The sequence below is a fragment of the Globicephala melas genome, chromosome 2, assembly GCF_963455315.2.
Source record: "Globicephala melas chromosome 2, mGloMel1.2, whole genome shotgun sequence".
Classification (NCBI taxonomy): domain Eukaryota; kingdom Metazoa; phylum Chordata; class Mammalia; order Artiodactyla; family Delphinidae; genus Globicephala; species Globicephala melas.
The window spans coordinates 145,517,960-145,534,025 of record NC_083315.2 but is presented as its reverse complement, the minus strand read 5'-3'; the positions used below and the strand labels follow the sequence as shown (position 1 = coordinate 145,534,025).

At 47.3% G+C, this 16,066-nt stretch overlaps 1 protein-coding gene across 3 annotated transcripts in view; it reads right to left on the bottom strand.

Moving 5' to 3' along the window:
* SMOC1 (SPARC related modular calcium binding 1) overlaps positions 1-16,066 on the bottom strand; it is a 156,767-nt gene that overhangs the window by 20,224 nt on the left and 120,477 nt on the right. The gene's annotated exons all lie outside the window — the stretch shown is intronic.

Genomic DNA, 16,066 nt, shown 5'->3' with positions numbered 1-16,066 from the left:
TGACTTCCCTTTCTTGTTTTTTTGTTGATTCTGTGGGGATTTTTTTTTCTTTTTTCTTTTTAGCTATTAAAAATAAATAGCATTAAAATAAATAAATAAATAAATAGCATTAGGTTCCTTTTCTTGTTATAAAGAAAAATTTGAAAAAACCCTAATCCCACCAAAGTTAAACACTACTTGCCCTGGACCTCTTCTTTTCCATGTACACATACATAAATACATATGCACACATCTACTGTTTTTTGTTTTTTGTTTTTTTTTTTTCCGGCACGCGGGCCTCTCACTGTTGCGGCCTCTCCTGTTGCGGAGCACAGGCTCCGGACGCGCAGGCTCAGCGGCCGTGGCTCACGGGCCCAGCCGCTCCATGGCACGTGGGATCTTCCCAGACCGGGGCACAAACCCGCATCCCCTGCATCGGCAGGCGGACTCTCAACCACTGCGCCACCAGGGAAGCCCACTGGGGGTTTTTTAACAATAAAAGGGACCACATCATATACCTGTACTATCACTTTTTTGATCTACTTATTTATCTCTTTATTTATTTACTTTATTATCACTTTATTTCTTTCATGAACAATATTCCGCAACTTTCCCCTTGAAGAAGATGACAGGAATCGTCTTGGGTATCCCATGATATTTTCACAGTGTTTTACAAAAATACCATTCCGAGAGCCAGGAATTTGGTATCAGCAATGTGGAGATTCATCCTCCTCACTGAACAACAGCACAAATGATGAAAATACAGAAGCTCAACTCTGAAGGAGCCAAACCCTTTGAAATAATGACTCTGGTAATGATACACATATGAACCGGACAGATGTTGAAGCAGACTGTAGGTGCACACAGAGACGCACGGCAGCTCCATGCTGTCTTAGAGGGAAGTCAGATGATGGGAAATGCTTTTTGTCTCACTCTGAGGAAAAATGCTGAAAAAATTCTCATTGCAGGGTGAGGGAATATTCCCTTAAGCGCATAAAAATATCTGAGAGTCAGGGGACAGGTATGAATAGTACATTTGCTATTAAAATATAACACTGATCTGGAAAATGAAAAAAGAAAAGAACTATTGTTTTCATAACGCAAACACAGTGAAACTAAACAGAATCTCCTTAGCTAGAGGAACAGCAGTTTAAAACAGTTGACAGGCACTAGACTCGAGATTCTGAGCCCAATTATAACTACCACCAGAACTGCCCCTAAGAGGCAGCTTAGGAAAGAGACATAAACTGATTGGAAGAGGGGGGTCCATGGGGAGACCTGGCCTGAAGACCCAGAATTTTGAGTTCGGCCCCTGGCTGGAATGGAGCCTGGCACCTTCCAGGGGATTACGCAAGAGTTTTTCAATAGCTCTCCCAACCCCAAGTTGGTAACTTTCTTTTCCTACCTCATAGTTCATGCCACAGAAAAAGTGACAGAGGAGAAAAACCAAAGGAGAACAGCTTTTTACCGGCACCGCGTTCGTGTAACAACGTCTGACAGAGGCTTTAAATTAAGATCTTCCAGGCCAACATTCTAAAGCCATAAATCAGTTAGAAAGCGAGATGCGAACAGAGGTGGAGAAAGCTTCCCCAGGGACAGAGCAAATGATGGACCTGACTTCACAGCATTGGGGATCCTGAAACTGCGGGCATGTGGAGACCAGCCAGCCGAGGAGAGGTGGGAACCTGTGGTTTGGGGACTGTCGACAGATTTCTGGAAGTCCTTGAAGGCTGTTCTGAAAGGTTTGTAGCCCGCTTCCATAGAGGTTGCACGGAGTTCCACGGAGGATACTACAAACCATACAAACGGTGACGCTCGATAATTTGGAAAGACTGGGGGTTAGCGTGGAATTCGAGAGAAGGTGAAATCCAGGGTTTCTTGTCTTTATCTGCTTGCTTATTACTTTATGACGATCCCTGCAAGTTCAAGTGCTCCTCTAAGAGAGAGACAGGAAAGGTTTATAATCACAGCGCCAACTGTTTGTGAAGAAAACACAGAGAGTTTGTCTTCCGACAGAGACAAAAATCTCCCCTAAGAGCCTCTTTATGCTACTAATAGTCAAAGCAAATATTCATGGAGGAGCAGGAGCCAGGCAGGCGACAGACTAGGGGCTTTACTTGCCGAATCTCTTTGTCCGTGTGAAGTAGGCACCGTTATTATGCCCATTTTGTAGACAAGGAAGCTGAGTCGTGGAGGGATTCATGAATTTTCCCAAGTTCACTCACCCCGGAGACAGGAGGGCTGGGGCCCCAGTCAAGGGCTTCTGACGGTCAAGCCTGTCTTGCTGAACTCTAGACAGAGGTTACTGTCTCTAATTATTTGCTTTCGGGGAAAAATACATTTATTTTTATGGCGTGAAGATCCGCCAGGCCAGTCGCTTTGTAGACGCCCCAGATCTGCTGCATTTGAAAGCAGATGTGTAAAAACATGTACTTATCCATGTGAAACAGCACTGCTTCTTCTGAACCAACGACTTTCTCAGCCTAAGCACACTCCAAACCTGGTACCCTCGTATTTTTCCCTCTTTGCCTCGGAACTGCAACACCTAAGGCCAGGTTTGTAACTCACCCACCATTTACAGACAGTCACATGAATAATAATGGCTAACAGCTACCTGAGCATTTATGGTGTGCCCAGCTCTGTACTGGGCACTTCCACTAGCTCACTTCAAACTCATCACAGGCCTCTAAGAAAAGTGTTATTATTATCCTCACTGAGCAGACTGGCTGTGTGATTTCCTCAAGGTCAACAACTAGGAAGTGGCAGAGCCTGGATTCCAGCCCAGGCAGTCTGCTCCCAGGCCATGGTCTTTACCTCTCTTTAATATCAGCTCTCACTGCCATGTGCTAACCTGATTTTTAATCTAACCTATGTTTTTCTTTTACTTGGTGTGGTAGATCGTTACAAAATGGTACCAGTGAATTGCACCTCCCTGTATTCAGGGTAAACCCCTCCCTGCTGACTCTGATTTGCTTTGACCAATGGAAAGACGGGGGTGACAGTGTGTGGTTTCCAGACCTCGGCCTGAAGAGGCCTTATAGCTTCCACTTTCCCTTTCTTGGAATCCACCCTGAGACCACCACATAAGAAAGTCAGTCCAGCCTCCAGGAGGATGAAAGGCCACATGGAAGAAAACCAGAGCGGCTCAGCCCACTGCCAGCACCAACTTCCGGGCGTGTGCGTGAAGTCATCTTGGACACCCCAGCCCAGCTGACCCTCCAGCTGGACAAGTCCAGGAGTCAGTGCAGGTAGAATCAGTCAAGGAACCACCCAGCCAATCCACAGACACATTAGAAAGAATAAATTATTCTTGTTGTGAGCCACTATATTTCTGGGTGGTCTGTTACGCAGCAATAGATAACCGAGACACTCAGACTTGCTCAACTCTTTATCAATTTACCCCGTAAGTATTTCTGCAGCCCTCTCAGACCCTTCAGCCAATCAATCAATCAATCGACCAATTATTCCTTCAGTGCTTCTCCAGACCTCATGCGAATACTAATCGGTACATACCAGGGGGCATAAGCTTATTCTGTATCTGAGGACCCAGAAGCCAGCCCCATCCTTAGGGCCACTGTCACCCTCTGCCCTTCTCAGTCACCTCCCAAATGAATCTTAAAATTCACAACTATCAGATTTTCCAGATACCGAGAAGGCACCTTCCAGAATGCAAGCCAGGGGATCTATTTCAAGGGCCTCTTCATGACCACTGGTTCAGAGAGGAAGCTCCTCAGAAGTGGATACTCACTGTTCTAAAACATTCAGCCTCTGCTCAGGGAAGTTCAGGGGAAGATGACAAGATTAGAAGGTCTGGCCTGATAACTGTGAGAATGGCCCGGGACCATCTGTAAATACTTGGAAGACATACACAGCGGGGGGACAGGGAAATATCAGGGCTGCCCAGGGCGACACGGGAATACCTAGCCACACATTCTTACACACCCATGCACACCCAGCCCCTCTAATCCTGTTCCCAGAACCAGTGAGAGCCGGTTCACTCCCCACCTGGCAGTGGATGGTTTAAATCTCACTCACCAATCTCTGACTGCCCGAGAGAAGAAACACAACAGAAAAGTAGCCTGTGGAAGGAATGAGAACGTGGTCCAGCCCTTGCCACCGGAAAGCACACAGCCCTCTATCCCAACAATCACACGGCAGCCGAGCAAAGCAGGGCTAAGTCCGGGTGGGAGTGGGCAGGGAGGGGGACCGGGGAGAGGGAGACCGGGCTGAGCCAGACAACACAAACCCTGTGTGCAGGCCCAGGGCCCGGGTTCTCAGGTGTCCAGCCAAGACAGGAGGAGCGTGGAGGACAGCCCCGTCTGCTACGGCCAGCCCCTGCCTCTGTGCCCTCAGTGACCTGTGGTAATTAGGAGCAAAGGAGAGCGTGGACAACCTCAACCCTCAGCTAATCCCCAATTTTGATTTTAGCCCACAGTTTATCCTTTGTTTCTGGAACTTTTTCTACTTTATCATCTGTTTCTTTTTTCTTCTTCACTTAAGAAAAAAAAATGTCCAACAAACATAAACATTAAAAGATTTGAGTTTCAGGTCCTTGGACTGGTCTTTCTTTCTGGCTGCGGCCTTCCAGAGGAGGAGCTGCTGCAGGAAGGAGCAGACAAAAAAGCTGGGATGCTGGGTAACCCAACACCTGAGTGAGCAGGTCCTGGTGAGCCAGTCATATCTTGAACTCTTGGGAGAAAGAGCAGCGGAACCTTATGGTGATGGAGGCCAGGGGAGACGGGAGGAGAGAAAAGGCAGTAGTCAGAGAGGATCACTAGCAGTCAGGGTTCTCCAGAGAAACTGAACCAACAGAAAAAAATAGATAGATGATAGATAGATAGATAGATGATAGATAGATAGATAGATGGTAGATAGATTTAAAAAATATATATATGGGTATGGATGTATACGGAGAGAGAGAGAGGGCTTCCCTGGTGGCGCAGTGGTTGAGAGTCCGCCTGCCGATGCAGGGGACACGGGTTCGTGCCCCTGTCCGGGAAGATCCAGCTGCGGAGTGGCTGGGCCCGTGAGCCGTGGCTGCTGAGCCTGAGCGTCCGGAGCCTGTGCTCCGCAACGGGAGAGGCCACAACAGTGAGAGGCCCGCGTAGAGCAAAAAAAAAAAAAAAGAGAGAGAGCGAGAGATTTATTTTAAGGAATTGGCTCCAGGCTGGCAAGCTGGAAATTCAGGTAAGAGTGATGGGGCAGTCTCAAGTCCAAAATCAACAGGTCAAGCCAGCAGGCTAGAAACTCAGGCAGGATTTCTATGTTACAGTCTGGAGGCAGAATTCCTTCTTCAAGAAATCTCAGGTTTTGCTCTTAAGGCCTTCAGCTGATTGGATGTGGCCCACCCACATCACAGAGGGTCATCTGCTTTACTTCAAGTCAATTGATTATAAATGTTAATCACATCTAAAATAATACCTTTGCAGCAACGTCTACACTAGTGTTTGACCAAACTGGCTACTGTGGCCCAGCCAAGTTGGCCCCTAAAATTAACCATCACTAGGTCCCTATGAAAAATGAGACCAAGAAAAAAGCCCAATCTTACAGAAAACCATACACAGAGAAGCTGAGAAGAGTCATAGGTCATAGAGACATGAATTGGGAAGATGCCTTGATGAATGATGCCATCTTCCCAGAGAAAGAACCAGAGGCTCTTCTCTGAGTGGCGGCTCAGTTGCTAATTAAGGGCAGCTTCTCGGGCTGCCCTGACTAAGCATTGCCTATACTACAGACAAGGGAAGTGGGATGCTGACAGGGCTGAGGGCAATGTCCTGAGAGAGGATGGTACTCCTGGCGTCTCAGATCTAACGTGGGATCCTGAGTAACAGAGGAGATAAGGCCAATAGAGAGGATGCAGAGGGGGTCAGGGGCCTTCCTGGCCCCAGGCTCTCACACAGGCTGGTACTGGGTGTACACTGGTACCATGGCAGGCTCTGGAGAGGTCAGAAAAGTTTTGTCAGACGTAGCAAGAAGAAAGAGCTAACCACAAGATCTTAACTTACCCTCATTCCGGGCCTCCTCCATCCCCAAAGCTTTCCCTGGGGGGTCCCACCTAGAGCAAAGCCTCTCTCTGCTGAGTCTGTTCCCCTCCTGGACCCCTCACCCTTAGCACCAGGACTTAACAAGACTGCAAGCTATCGCGTACTTCCTGATCCTTCCCCACACCCATCCCTGACCTGCGGCGCCTCACTCATAGGAGAACCACAGGGTCTTGGGTATAAAGGATCCACAGAGTATTTAGCCCAAGAACCCCTCTATTGCTGAATCTCTGCTGTTCCATCTCGAGCCACAGGATTCTGTTCTAGCCTCTGACACTTCAGGGTGGGACCACCCACCTCTGAGTCAAGGCCAAGTCATGAGGGATGAGACCACAGAGGCCAGAAAAAGAAAATGTGTCCCTTTGACTCATCCTGGGAAATGCCACATTCAATCCTCAGACCATCCGGCACTAGATTTTCTTAAGGGAAAAATCAATACACAGTTACCCGCCTGAAAAACAAGAGGAGCTTATCTGTGTTTCGTTGCAAAAGGAATCATCCCACTGGGCCAAGAATATTAAGGGAAACACTAGCGTTGTGTCGGCTACAGTTACCCTGAAGCCCCTTCAAATACCTCACACCCACTTAGCCTCTTATCAAAAATGAATGAAATGCTGAAGGATAACCCAAAATAACAAGGCTTCTGTTAAAAACAACTTTTCCTGAATCACAACATGAAATTCCAGAGGCGTAAGAAATCACACGGCTCCTGCCTCGGGAGCCTCTGGGTCGGCGTGAGCGGCGTGCGCTGTCGGGACAGTTGCAGAGAATCTGGCCGAAGAGGAGACTGCAGGAGCAAAAGGAGGGACCAGGGGGACCCAGCCTGAAGGCACTGACTCCCCTCTTTTTGAGGGCTTGGCCCAGGGACTGGACACGTGGTCTCCAAGGAGGAGATGCTGCAGAGTGCATGATCTTGGGGAGTGATTCACAGGACATCACTGAACAGCCCTTTCTGTTCATTTGGCCACACGGGGTTCAGCACCCATCCCCTGGAACACTGCTTTTCTGCCCTCCCGTCATGTCTGGCACCAAGCGGCCACTTGGCCATCACCAATCCCCAAGTCTCAGAGTCCTCCAGGGACTCTGAGAAAACCCTGAAGAGGAGGGGACCTCAAAGAACCATTCCTCAGGGCTCCCTTTGGAACAGACAATGGTCAAGAAAACAGAGGTCCTGTCAGGGCAGGGAAGAGGCAGACTCCCTGATAAACAGAACAAAGTCAGTCCTTGAACTTGTGCTCAGGTGTGCATCAAGTAGGGGCGGAGGGAGTGAGAACAGAAACAGAATATGCACAAATTTACAATGTCACCTCTTCCACCGGAATGGGTTTCTCCATTTAATTTAATCTGAAGGCCCTTTTCCCCATAGAGTAGGCAGGCAAATGATGTGAAAAAGATGACATCATCACCCAATCTTAACCTACAAAGGGACCTTGGACCACATGTCTGGAGAAGGGCACCCCTTCTGATGAACTCACTTGCCAAGTGAAGAGATGCTGTTCAGCTCTGGTCATGGGAGAAATGAGGATGGTGTGAAAGCTCAGTCAGATGGCTGTTCCCAAACACCAGGGGGAACTCCAGCGGTCAGAGGGAAGAGCTTCTAGGAACAGGAGTCAGGGTGAGATGGGGATACCTGGGCTTCCTCGCCAAGGCTGAGAACAAGAGTAAGCGCCTAGCACTCCTGCCCCTGCACACTCCAGCCCAGGCCTGGCACGTGGGAGTTTCTGTCACTGCTCACGGAAGTCAACAACGATCAGAATAGAGGCAGAAGAGCTCGGTGATCAAGAGCGCGGGCTTGGGGCCAGATGGATCAGCCTCCACCACTTGTTAGCTCTGTTTACTTTAGCTCTCAAGTCCCTGTAAAGGTAGGGTAACCACAGCACAGGCCTCACAGGGCCATTGTGAGGATGAAACACAATAGTATATGTAAAGCATTGAACCCAGGGCCACAGGTAGTTGATAAGTGGTAGGTTATTAGCTGGTCTAGGGTAGCAGTGTCCTCAGTCAATGTACAGCAAACCCGGCCTTCCTGACCCATCCCCGTGAATGACCAGTCTCTCAGGTGGACTGCAGGGATGACCTGCTCTAGGTACAGGCAATGAGGGGCACACTATCTTTAGTTTACCTAAAAAAATAATAACATAACTAAGAACCAGTCTACTTTCAAAGATCACTATGTCAGCAACTCAAAACAATGTCTGTGAGAGAACATCCCTCCCCTCTGGGGTGGACCGCGCCTCCGCCCCTGTCTTTGACACACCACTGCCTGATGGTCAGCTCCTTCCTTAGATGCTCCTTCTGTTTCTTTCCTTGGCCCCCTTAGCACCAAGTAGAGGCCTTGGCACACGAGAGCTATTGATGGGCCTGTGGCCCTGGGCAAGGTCCTTGCTAGTCCAGGCTCCTTTTCCTCATTTAAAATGAAGTGGTGGCACATATGGTCACCTCACCTTTGACAAAGGACGCAAGAATATACGATGGAGAAAAGACAGCCTCTTCAATAAGTAGTGCTGGGAAAACTGGACAGCTACATGTAAAAGAATGAAATTAGAACAATTCCTAACACCATACACAAAAATAAACTCAAAATGGATTAAAGACCTAAATGTAAGGTCAGACACCATAAAACTCTTAGAGGAAAACATAGGAAGAACACTCTATGACATAAATCACAGCAAGATCCTTTTTGACCCACCTTGTAGAGAAATGGAAATAAAAACAAAAATAAACAAATGGGACCTAATGAAACTTAAAAGCTTTTGCACAGCAAAGGAAAGCATAAACTAGACGAAAAGACAACCCTCAGAATGGGAGAAAATATTTGCAAATGAATCAACAGACAAAGGATTAATCTCCAAAATATACAAGCAGCTCATGCAGCTCAATATTAAAAAAACAGACAACCCAAACCAAAAATGGGCAGAAGATCTAAATAGACATTTCTCCAAAGAAGATATACAGATTGCCAACAAACACATGAAAGAATGCTCAACATCACTAATCATTAGAGAAATGCAAATCGAAACTACAATGAGGTATCACCTCACACCGGTCAGAATGGCCAGCATCAAAAAATCTACAAACAATAAATGCTGGAGAGGGTGTGGAGAAAAGGGAACCCTCTTGCACTGTTGATGGCAATGTAAATTGATACAGCCACTATGGAGAACAGTATGGAGGTTCCTTAAAAAAACTAAAAATAGAACTACCATACGACCCAGCAATCCCACTACTGGGCATATACCCTGAGAAAACCATAATTCAAAAAGAGTCATGTACCACAATGTTCATTGCAGCACTATTTACAATAGCCAGGACATGGAAGCAACCTAAGTGTCCATCGACAGATGAATGGATAAAGAAGATGGGGCACATATATACAATGGAATATTACTCAGCCATAAAAGGAAACGAAATTGAGTTATTTGTAGTGATGTGGATGGACCTAGAATCAGTCATAGAGAGTGAAGTAAGCCAGAAAGAGAAAAACAAATACCGTATGCTAACACATATATATGGAATCTAAAAAAAAAGAAAAAATGTTCTGACGAACCCAGGGGCAGGACAGGAATAAAGACGCAGACGTAGAGAATGGACTTGAGGACACGGGGAGGGGGAAGGGTAAGCTGGGACGAAGCGAGAGAGTGGCGTGGACATATAAAATAGATAGCTAGTGGGAAGCAGCCGCATAGCACAGGGAGATCAGCTCGGTGCTTTGTGGCCAATTAGAGGGGTGGGATAGGGAGGGTAGGAGGGAGACGCAAGAGGGAGGGGATATGGGGATATATGTATACGTATAGCTGATTCACTTTGTTATGCAGCAGAAACTAACACACCATTGTAAAGCAATTACACTCCAATAAAGATGTAAAAAATAAAATGTAAAAATAAGATGTAAAGAATAAAAAATAAAATGAAGCGGTGGTACTAGAGGCTACGGTTCCCATAGCCCAGAGCTTCCCCACGGCTCAGAGGGGGATCCAGCTCAGCCTCCCCCACCCCAGGGGAGCCCAAGCACCAGCAAGTGGCTGAGTGAGGCGCAAGGCTGCTGGGGGCCTTCAGATTCGCCCCCATGCCTGGCACCCCTCTCCACGGTCATACTGTGTCCAGCCGTCTGTGGCTCAGAGGCTCCCCCCAGAACAAAACTAACAACGCCTGCCCCATGTCCCCGAAGCACCCACTCACAGGAACGTTTGCAGGGGGCTCTGTAAATAGGGCACAGTGTTGGGATGAATTGTAGTGGGTGAGGGGGTGTAAGGGACAATTACAAACCAACCAGCCTGTCTAAATAATTTCTCCCTGGGGCACCTAAAATGGCCATGCACTGTTCACTGTTGTCTGAAGCAGTGACCTCGTCCTTCCCACACAGACAGAAATGGAGAAGTGGAGGAAAACAAGGTATTTCTTCTAGGATGGATTGTCCCAATATAGTATATAGGCATTTTTTTTCAAACTTTTCCCCCAAAGCATCACTGACTCACATCCACTCAAATTTTAGAAAAGGCTCCACCTCTACTGACTCATGCCATTAAGTGAGCTCATATGACCCTTCCACCAAAAAGAATACGAAACGCTTCAGAGTGGTTTCGCAGGGACAAGTACTGAGAAGTGGCAAGCTGGCGTCTTTCTAGTTTTTCTCAGTAACTTTGTTGACCTTGACCTGATAAGCTCTGTCCTTTAAGGACAAGAGCTAGCAAATAAAAATTCAGGCGAGAAGGAAGGAGGGGTCACGGGCCAAGGCGGGGAGATGGAAGAGATATATTTTAATGTGTCAAATAAAGTATCATAACTTCACACTTCATCCCCCAAACAATAATGTTGCACATGTGAGTGTGTTAGTAAGATATATACCCTGTTTACTTCCAAAGCCATTTTACAAATAAACACAGAATGAGGACCCTCGGACCAAAGCAGCGATAGTAGTTGCCTTCTAGCAAAGTGGCAGAAGCCGATTACAATACCTCGGCAGGGCCTTCAGTTAGGTCTTTTTAGCAGCAGAGGCCAAAGGAGAACATTGGGATGTGGTGGGTTTGCCCTTAACGCCACAAAGCATACATACTCAATAAAATCTTTGCTGGTGGAGCAAGTTCCAGACCCCCCCAGCCACCACTGCACCTCTGTGTTCCAAGCAGACAACATGGGGTGCAGGAGCAAGGCCACAGGGAAAACTAATTTTAAAACCAGGTTAAGATGGACTGTGGAGCCAGGCTCTCTGAGGCCTCCAGACGTGTTTCAGCTCCTCCTGGCAAAGGGAGAACTTGAGAAAGGCCTTTGTTGCCAGGGAGAAAGCCATAGGGATGGCCACCCATGCCTGTCCCCGACTCTATTCTACTGGCCCTGGTGGACCAAGACACCTGCATAAGATAGATGGGCAGACGTCCAGAAGGCCAGTGATAGACATAAACACCAAGGATCTGTTTTTATACAGGTATTTTAAATGCACACGAGCCCAGCCCCATCCGCGGCGGCTAACGTTCGTGGATGACTCGTTCTTCCTTCCAGCCACGTTGTGTGTGAGGTTCCAGGTGGCTGTGAGGTATTTGCTTACAACAGCTACCGCTGGTTTCCCTGAGAACTGTTTATTTTTCCAGGCCTAAGGTTATTACATCACCCCGCGGTTTCTGGGCAGGCCAAGAGCACTGGTTTGGGGGGTGGGGGATCCAGCCAGGAGGTGCTGTTGCCTCTGTGACCCCAAATCCCAGTCCTAGCAGCAGCCAATCCAGCAGGAGCTTCCAGGTGAGGGAGGAGCATACAAAATGTGACCAATGGGCCCAGAAAGCAGGCCTAGAAGAGCACCGATCCGAGCCTGGCAGGTCAGGACAGGAGCCTGTAAACAGCTTCCTTGTGATGTAGATGGTGAGAGAGGCAAACACTCTCACTTACCAGGGGGACAGGGGTCACTGTCATGGCAGAACTTATAAGAAATGCATTTCCACCTTGTGTCCCCGCTGATGGCTTGTTTGCAGGGAGCAGAGTTACCACCAGCCGCTGCATTCACAGATCTACAGAAGGAGGGTCTGCTGGGCAAGGAGGTAAGGAAGGAAAGCCGTTGTGCTTTTGGATTTAACCCACAGGGCCAGGTTCTAGGGCTTCTTGGAGTCCCAGATCAGATTGTGAAGGAAGTGAACTAGAAAAGATGGAGAGAAAGGAAACAAAGAAATGCGGGGGAAGAAGGGAAGTCCAGTGACCTCAGGGTGGCCACAGGAGGGAACCAGGCGGAGACAGAGGCAAGGGGCCTTCGTACATGCCTTGAGGGCATGGTTTGCGATAAGAAAAGAGTGAAGGCTCACGCGACCACATTTCCTGGGAGATGGCCTTTTCCCAGAGGAGAAAGCACAGAGTTTTGTCATACAGAAAGAGAGAAAAAACAAGACTTCTATCAATCACAGCTGTGGGAAGGTGCCGGCATGTAGTAAAATCCAAAGCAGTAAGATACGGATGAAGGATGAGATGAAGCCTAATTATTGTCATTTCCTTAATCTCTTTACTCTCTTCTCTAAGATGTATTATAGATGATTACAATGTTTTGAAATTCTAGTTATATTGAGAAATGCCTTCGTCACTAGCCCCTGATACCAAAAACTCAGCAAGAGTTCCTGTTTTCTTATAAAAGCAGAACAGAGTCTCTGGCCAGCTTGCATAGGAGAAGATGCTGTCTCTCAAATTCTAGGATGTTCGCCGCCAGGTGTGCTGTCTGCCAGGTTGCAAGAAGAAGTCCTGGTACAATGGAGGCGAGAATCAAACAGAAGTCCAACAGGCAAACCTGCTGCCGCTGACCCTGCCACATACTCAGAAGGAGACACTGACCATGATGAACACATGACAAAGCCTTAAAAACGAGGGCCAAAACCTCCAGGAGGAGGGAAGGAGACAGGATAAGTCTGCAGGCATGTGTGTCATGTTATTGCAACACTTCAGCTGCCCAGTGGAACCTTTCCAACATCAACAGTCCCCAGGCCAGAAGACAAACCTGGCGTCACAGGGTCTGAGTGTGAAAGAAGGATGTTTGGGGTGTAAAAGAAACTGGGATGCCTTTTTGCCTCTGAGAGAGAGAAAGCTGAGAAGAAGAGCTCTCACTCAGTTGGCTCTCAGAGTCCCACTCCAACCTCCCCAGAGGCAAGGGCAGAAGCTCTCCTGGACCCAGAATCTTTCATTAAACTCTAATGGGAAAGTGTCCCAGGGGCCTGACTCAGAGGCTCTAGTCCATACCAGAACCAGCCGCCCGGACCCAAGTTAACATACAAGTCTACTGACTTCTCATCAGACCAAGTGAGATCATGTGAAAAGTGGCTAGCACAATACATCAGGATATTCCATTGAGTTTGTTTTCAATAATTCACGTACACCTACTATGTGCCAGGCATTTGAGATACATTAAATTCTCAGAAAAATTCTGCAAGGCATTAATGATTTTAACTAATAAGGAAATCAAAGCTCGGGGTAGTTAATTAACTTTCTCAAGGTAACCCAGCCTCTCAGTGGGGAGCAAGCATCAGAAGCCAGGTCTATAGGTTTGCCTGATACCAAAGCCCAGGCTTCTACCATTATGTGGTTGATCTCATCTACGTACAAAAGATTCCCTACCCCCCACCTATGAAGGCCAAGCCTCAGGATGCTTCCTGGGCAACCCACTTGTGAGAGCACACACAGGACAGGATGTTAAAGCTCACGTGAGAGCAGAGAGTGCAACGTGAGCTGCCTAAAGAGTTTTGCGCTGATGCAGGCTTCCCCAGGCATGTCAGGAAACATCTCAGGAGGCACAGTCCCTACTTCTAGGAAAGGGGCCCCAAAACCTGAGAAAGACACACACCCCTACACACGCTCCCACCCAAATGCTTCTACTTCAACCTTATATAACGGGGCCAGCAAACTTCTTTTCTGTAAAGGATCAGATCATATCTTAGGCTTTACAGGCCAGACGGTCTCTGTCACAACTCTTCAACTCAATGGTCGCAGCACGGAAACAGCCATAGACAGTAGGTAAAGAAATGGACATGGCTGTGTTCCAAGACAACTTTGTTTGCAAAATCAGGCAAGCGGCCATTTGCCAACCTCTGTTACATGCCTATGTGACACAGTGTCCCTCACACCTAATTACATCAAAAAGGTTGACAGGCACTCAGTCAGTTTTACCACCTGATCATGATGGAGAGTGTCCCTAGTTTATTAGAAAATGCCTATGGTATCGACCTCTGATAATGATTGCTGGTCTCAGTTACTCCCAGGGAACCTTTAGCTCTCCTCCAACTATCCTGTCCTATATGCTAAACTTACAGACATAACTGGGGCAAACCAGGAAAAAATAAAGGTGGCTGGGTGCCTCTCACAAAAGGAAGGGGATTGTACCTGCCTGGAAACCATTTTTCAATATGATCCCATACTCATGCAATTGGAAACTACACAGGGGAAGAATGAGTGGGAAGGGGAAGGACTTGAGCGGAAGAAACATCACCAAACTTGACACTGCCTCTTTACTATACACAGAGAATGCAGCCCAAGAAGATAGGCGCTCTATTCCCAAAGATAAATCATTTTCTCCAGCCCCACCACTTACTAGCTGTGACCCAGGACAAGTTACTTCCTCTCTCTCATCCTTTGACTCTTCATCTGTAACATGGGGATAATAACAATACTTATAGGGTTATGGTGACACTCAAATGAGATAACACATAACTGATACGGACTAGCTATGATGACACTGATGATTCTGACTTTACTGATGATGATCTTTTCTCCTCATCCTTCTCCAAAGCAAACACGTTGAGCTAGATTCGCTAATAGATATAACAGACAGGCAGTAAAGCCCTTGCCTTCACAGAGTATAACTTGGGTAGAGAAATTAACCACTGGTAGGCGGAAAAAAATCATGGAAGCAGTTGCTAAATGTCAAACGAATGCTTCAGGCAAAAGGTGCTGTGTAATTTCAGAGAGAGCTCTCCTTCTTCTCTACCCCTTGGTCACCGTATGAGAATTGAGCCTCCTACTGGGGCTCTGCAGACCTGCTGGGGGCTCAGGGAATGCGGGGACCTTTTGCAGATACCACCTCCAGATACCACAGGCACCAAAACCACTTCTCTTTGACTTATCATATTTGCCTAACAGTGAAGGGGGAGTGGAGGAAGGATCTAAGAAGCTTCCTAATAGAAGTTTTTGCTTAAGGTAACAATCACAAATGCTTTTTCGATTGAAGAATTCTCACTAGAAGAAGTATCGTTAACAGTCCCATTTTCCCTACCAATGATGATGATAATAATAAATACAATTGTACCTACAATTTATCATGCACATACTATTTATCACTTAGCCAGACATTGGTTAAGTACCATACAGACTAACTCAGTTAATCTTTACTCACCGTCCTTTAAGGGAGAGATTATGATCCTGGCTGAGAACTGAGGCTCTGTGGGCGTGGCCGGGGCAGGGGTGGGGCAGGCATTTAACTTGACTGGGTCACTTACCAAGTGTTGGAGCCAGAACGAGAACCCCTGTTTGCTGATTCCAAAGCCTGTGTTTTAACCATGGCACTGTTCTGTCAAAGACTCTGGCCCACGGGACGTCACATGGGCTCCTTCCCACCCCAGCATCCCACACCTCCTCCAGCTTCTATCAAGCAGGGAACCAGACACATGCCGAGGTACTCAGCAGAAAAAATCACCCAGGGCTATGTGACTTCACCTCATGGTCTAAACCTTTCCGTGCACTCCAGTCCCCATGACCTTTAGGACAAAGCTGGCATACTATATCGATAAACCAAAAGGGGGGCAAGGACAGCACACTCGTTCATTAATGGTCATGCAACACCCTGCCTGCCAGGGGAAAGGGATGTATCTTTAGTTTACAGTCCTTGCTGTCTATCAGGAAACGATGATATGGCTAAATTCAACAACCAGGCGTAAATATGCCAAGTAGCGTTTCTCACAACAAAGTCTGAGGCTGAAAGAAGGATGATCCCCACCCCGGACAGAGATACAGATTGGATCTGTTAATACATTTTCCTGTCGATGGACATCTGGTCTTTTTTGATGGTAAATGAACTTTATCAACTTTGGTCT